Raw genomic sequence first — 6,025 nt, forward strand, 5'->3', positions numbered from 1 at the left:
TATTAACAGGACTGTCGTATTTAAGACACAGGAGTTAATTGTCCCACTCTACTCAGCACTGGTGAGGACTCAGCTGGAGTTCTGGTCCCAATTCTGGGTGCCACACTTTAGGAAAGATGTAGATAAATTGGAGAGAGAGTCCAGAGGAGAGCAACAGAAATGATAAAATGTTTAGAAAACCTTTCCTCATAGGTCAGGTTAAATCTGGATATGCTTAGTCTTGTAAAAGAAAGCTGAGGGGAGGAACTGGATAACTGTCTCAAATACATTAAGGGCTGTTATAAAGAGGATGATGATCAGTTGTTCTTCATCTCTACTGAAGGTAGGATAGGAAGTAATGGGCTTAACCTGCAGCAAGAGAGACTTAGGTTAGTTAGTTGGAAAACTTTCTAACTATAAGTGTAATTGAGTTCTGGAATAGGGTTCCAAGGGAGGTATTAGAATCCCCATTGTTGGAGGTCTTTAAAAACAGGTTGGACAAACACCTGTTGGGGATGGTCTAGGTTTACCTGGCCCTGCCTCCGCATAGGTGGCTGGACTAGGTGACCACTTGAGGTCCCTTCTAACCCTTCATTTCTATGCTTCTATTATTTCTGTGTCTGGTAAAATTAATAGTTATAGGCATAGTCCTGTAGACTTGTTGAGCCTGGGTCATCCACAAGGAAGGCCAGCCTCTCTTTTGTGTTTCCCAAAATCCTCCTTCTTTAGGAATCTCTCCAGGGAGATGGGTAACATCCAGAAGAGGAGTTAATGATACCTCTAGTATCTATTCTACTGCATTGACTGTTTTGTTTGGGGGAGCTAAAACATTAGAAGGCAGTGCACTGCAGAGTGTGGCTTCACTAAGTCCCCTACAGGGCAGACATGCCTTTATTAGTACAAGGGAGCTTATGCATGCTTTTGGAAAAGTTGGGGACCATGCTAGAATTCTTCTCCTACTTATGGGACCCTTTCACCCCTTACTCTGACTTGCTCCTCTCTGCTAATTTACAAAGAACAATGAGGTTTTTTTGTGCAAACCGATAATTTTACATAACTGCCTAGTTTCAGAGACAGGCATAAAAATAAGTTTCATATTTTTTACTCTTATTCAGTAACATGAAAATGCAAGAAGTTCCTATTTGTTTGCAGATCAGCTATTAAATGAACATGGAATTGTTCCAGGATCAGTATTATACCATAAATCGTCACAGACATTGGTGGTACGTTGCAAGGTATGTTTTCTGCCTTTGCTTTCTGTTGAAGGTTCTGAAGATGATTTTTAGACTGCTACCTCTTTTTTTAATAATCTGCACCCTAACGTAAGACCATAAGAATGGCCAGACTTCAACAAATTTACCTAGTAGGTAGAGTCCTTACCGTGTGCATCTTTTCTTTTCTTCTCTAGGAAGGCTGGGTCGGAGTCAAAACTGTCATCTTAAAGAAGAGGCTTACAGCTGCTGACTTCTATAATGGGTACTTACATCCCTGGTTCCAGCAGAATTCAAAAACCCTTCATGGGGATTGCAGATTTCACACTCTCAAACTTACCACAGTGAAGAAGACTGAAAGAAAAGGAAATGGTGGTGCACAATTTAAAACAAAAAGTGCATGAAATCTGTCAAACAGGACCGCTGTAAATGAATAGAAACATTAAATATTTCATCGTCCATTACAATAAATGAAGCAGGTATTTATTTAAGGGTGTTTCAACTGAAAAATGTGCGATATTGGTATCATCAGCCAAGAAGATGCCGTCAGTACTCTTTTATGAAGCACTACGTTTTATTCCTTGAGAAGAGCACACGTTAGTGAATGCCTAACTGAGACAATGAATAACCCTGTTTCTATTGTTAAACAATAAATTATTTTTATACATAATTTTAAAAAGCTTGATTTTTTTTTCTTGGTTTAGTCAGAGGGTAAATCAATATAATTGTGTTTAATTATGCTTTTCTGACAAACTTAAAGTAGTTTGTCCTTAAATGGTATAGGAAATTAATGAGAAACACTCTACCTGCAAGGTCCTGTTTGTGTGAAACAAACCTATTTTGGTAAGTAATATCTGCCAAAATCCTATTGGATCCAAATATATTTGTACAAGGGCATATGGTAATTGTGTAGTATTTCAGGCCCAGCTTTGTAATTTTTCATTAGTGTAACATTTTCAAGTGAAGTCTACAATTGGGAATTGTCCAGGAGGATAATATTGGTAATTTTGCATGCTTTTATTATATAAAATAAATGAGAACACAAAGCAGAAATTTTGCCTCTAAATCAATATCCACTGTACTCTTAGAGTACACACCATTTAGTGTGACTCTTAGAGTACACACCATTTGGCTAGTGTTTGGTTGGATGACGGCCATCCAGAAAAGTTGTGTGTCTAATGGAGGAAAAGCTAGTAAAATTTTGGCACTGAACGTGTATATTGAATTAAGTATCTATTTGTATATGGTCATTCAAACATTTTGTATTTAGCTCAGTAGAATACAATGTGACAGTTTAATTGTAGGAAACAGTACTTTTTTCCAAAACATCAGAAGGACAATGTAGAAAGCTTTATCGCTTCATCTGGACACCGAGATATCTCTTGTTTAATGAAGGCAGTTTGGAAGGCTTTTCTGTCATCCAGGCTTATCACGCAGATCTTTCAGAAACCCACTTTAGTACTTGACATTAGAGGAAACAGCCAGAAGTTTAGTACTTTCTTTTGAAGAAAAACTTTTTTCTACCAGATGATGAGAGTGTGAACTTCAATTTGTAAAGACCAAGGGTCAAGAAGTCCTGTTTTCCCAAAGAGGAGACAGGAGTGGCCAGTATTGACTATAGAACAGTAACCAGCAAACATCAGCCCTTGCATGCTTTGTGCTTTAGTCTTTCAAAGTTGCAGTGTGCTTACATAGATTCTTGCCATTTTAAGCTTGACTTACTAAGTTGTGCTTCTTTTAAAGTAGCTAAATGGATTTTTTTTTCCATAAAATGATTTTATATTTACATTTAAGATTATTTAATAGAACTATGATTTGTATTAAGGTAATGCTTTTGTTATGCTTGTAAACTAACCTGTGCCACTAGACTTAAGTTGTCATTTACATAGATTTTGGACAATTATCTTCAGCAGTTTATAGTCATCCAACTCTGGAAATAACTAAAGTTTAGAAAAAGATTTGGAGGAACCTCTGACTGGCATTTATAAACTGGACTTGAAAATTATTCCAAACAATTTATTAGATGAACAACAGCCTACCAGCTCGAGGTGTAGATGAAAGACGGGAGATACCAGAGAAGTCTAGGGGCAACATCTTAGAAGCCTGCCATCCTCAGTTGTGGGGAATGGGTATAGTGCTGGGATTTTTAGCAACTTTCTATCCTTGAAGCTGCTTGGGAGTTTCCATGTATTTAGCAACCTCTGGCTTGTAGGTGTACAATAGAACTTGGAAGTTCCACCACCCTCTAGCTGCTGGAAGGGGAAAGATGCATTCTGTTCTTCCTTTCCCCTCCGGAACCTTCTAGCTGCTATGTATTGCCCTCTTGCAGAACATATGGACAGCTGTGAAGGGGGCTGATCTTTGCTACTCTACCCTCCCCAGTCTCCTGCCTGCGCCGGTGAGATGGAAGAAAAATATTTTTTTGGTGGGGGGGAGGGATATGATGGAGTGGAGGGGGAGAGAGAGCTTCTCTGTGAATAACCCCAGTGCTCATGTCTGCTCCTACATGTAGCTTTCTCAAGCAGCATGAAATTGACTTGATTCTTGATTGCTTTACTATTGTCTATGAGGTCCTGAACAGCAGCAGTGAAACTGGAGTATTACTAATTTCACTTTGCTGCTGCTTGGGAGAAGCTGGGGAAGCAGCACAGCTACTGGAGCAGTTTGCAAACTCAGGAAGAGACACTGCATCGGTTTCCATTCAGTTCATATTTGCAAAGTTATCAATGAAATCCTAAGGGCTGTACACTTTACAAAAAATTGCCTAAGTTCTATAGAAGTAGATGGCTCAAGTTCTCACAGTCACTAGGTAAAGTTTCTCATGTTGGTGGATATGCTCCAAGTTCTGGATACGCCCAGACTTCATGCTTTAACTTCTCCCTCGTGGCCTATCTAGGGTTGCCTTGTTGGCCACCTCGATCTTTGAATGGCAGTGTGTATACATCCTTTCAGATGTAAAGAAGGAGGTGACTAAAGCTGGAAGAGACGCACAGACCATAGTCACTCTAAATGTGTAGACACCAAGGCGGCAGGCATCCTAGAAATATCTGAGATGCATTGGGCAAGAGAGAGAAAAATCCATTAAAAATGCACCACATTATATAACATGGAGGAAAATGTTTTAATGGAATACATGTCACAGTATTTTTTTATTGTCCTCAATCTATCCATGAAGCTGTAACAGGTTTCCCAAAGCATAGACTCTTCCACGATGTTTAGGCCTCTGACTCAATGTAAACCTGGAAGTAGTATCATGGTAAAAGACTGGATCATGTTGAGAGAGTTCATGTCAGCTTGAAATAACTGCACATTAGCAGGGCTGTAGCTTATTACGCTCTTATGAGTTACAAATATTAAACTGAGCCTGTGTTTAGAAACTGTGACAGAGGCTCTAACTATTGTCTTCTGCCCATTTCTCACACTTAGTGGTTTGATATTTGACTTTTCTAATTTTTTCTAGCTCAACTTTTCCACCAAGGACAAGGAGATTAGCTTGTTAATGTCATTTACCTTTCTTGCATCTCTGAAAGCAAGATTGGTCTCAGATGAGGTTTTATGTACAATTTTAATTGTTGTATTTCTGGGTTTTTGTTTTTTTCTTTCTCCCCATCATTTGCCACAAGCCTTCTTCCCAGCTGGAGCCGGTTGGAAATTTTCCATTAATGTTTTTTTTCCTGTGGAAAATGTATTTTCCACCAAATGAAAATTTTTCCTGGGAAAACTCTGATTTCTCTATTGGAGAAAATCAAAGGACTTTGATTTTGGGTCTCGACCCAAAATGAAACCATTTTGGCTTTTCAAATTAAATTGAAGTGTTCTGGGGTCAGTTTGGCATTAATGTGTGTCCCCTTCAAGCGTGGGGCCTACTGGAAGCCCCATAATCCTATGGGCCAGAGTACTCTCCCATCATGCAGCACAGCCTCCCCTTTGGCTGAACTAATATGGGAGATGTAGTCTGGCTGGGGAGCTGGCCTATAGGGAAGAATGGGGCTGGGTATCATCGGAACTACACCTCCTATAAAATACTGCAGTACTTTAGGAAAATGGAGTTCATTGTCAAACTGAGACAAAATTATTTGGCTTGACAAAAAAACTCAGACCTTAACAAACGTAGCTAATAGGTAGAGTCCTATGGGAATAAAATATAAAGGAGTGCAGGAGAGTTGGCAGTTTCTCAGTGAGACAGTATTAAAGGCACAACTGCTGATACAGGTCTGTCTCATCTTATGCGGGGGTTCCGTTCCGCGGTTAGCGCGTAAAGCGAAAACCGCATATAGCCAAAACCCCATTGAGTTCAATGGCGGGCGAAATCACCCGCACTACAGGTATAGTATTAAAACTTGTTTTTTCTCTTTTTTGTGTGTGTGTATGTGGTTTTTGCCGATTGCGTAAAGTTGAAATCGCGCATGTTAAATGCGCGTAAGATGCGACAGACCTGTACTTTCTTTCGTAACAGTCAGAAGCCAATATGACTCCATTAAAGAGCTTCTGGTGACCTGAAAATCAAAAAGGAATCCTACAAAAAGCGGAAGCAGGATAGGTTGCTAAGGAGGAGTACAAAAGAATGGCACAAGCTTATAGGGACAACTAGCAAGGTACATTAAAGAATCTTATTGTCTTTTTACATTAGGAGCAAGAGAAAGATGAAATAAAGTGTATGCCCTCTACATAGAGGGGAAGGGCAGCTAATAATGATATCAAGAAGACTGAGGTGTTTTAACACTTTATTTTGCTTCAGTCTTCACTAAAAAGGTTAATGGTGGCCCCTACTCAATACAATATTAACAACAAGGGGGTAGGAACACAAACTGCAATAGGGAAAGAACAGGTTAAAG

This window comes from Terrapene carolina, unplaced genomic scaffold (genome assembly GCF_002925995.2).
Source record: "Terrapene carolina triunguis isolate 2854851 unplaced genomic scaffold, T_m_triunguis-2.0 Scaffold67, whole genome shotgun sequence".
Classification (NCBI taxonomy): domain Eukaryota; kingdom Metazoa; phylum Chordata; order Testudines; family Emydidae; genus Terrapene; species Terrapene triunguis.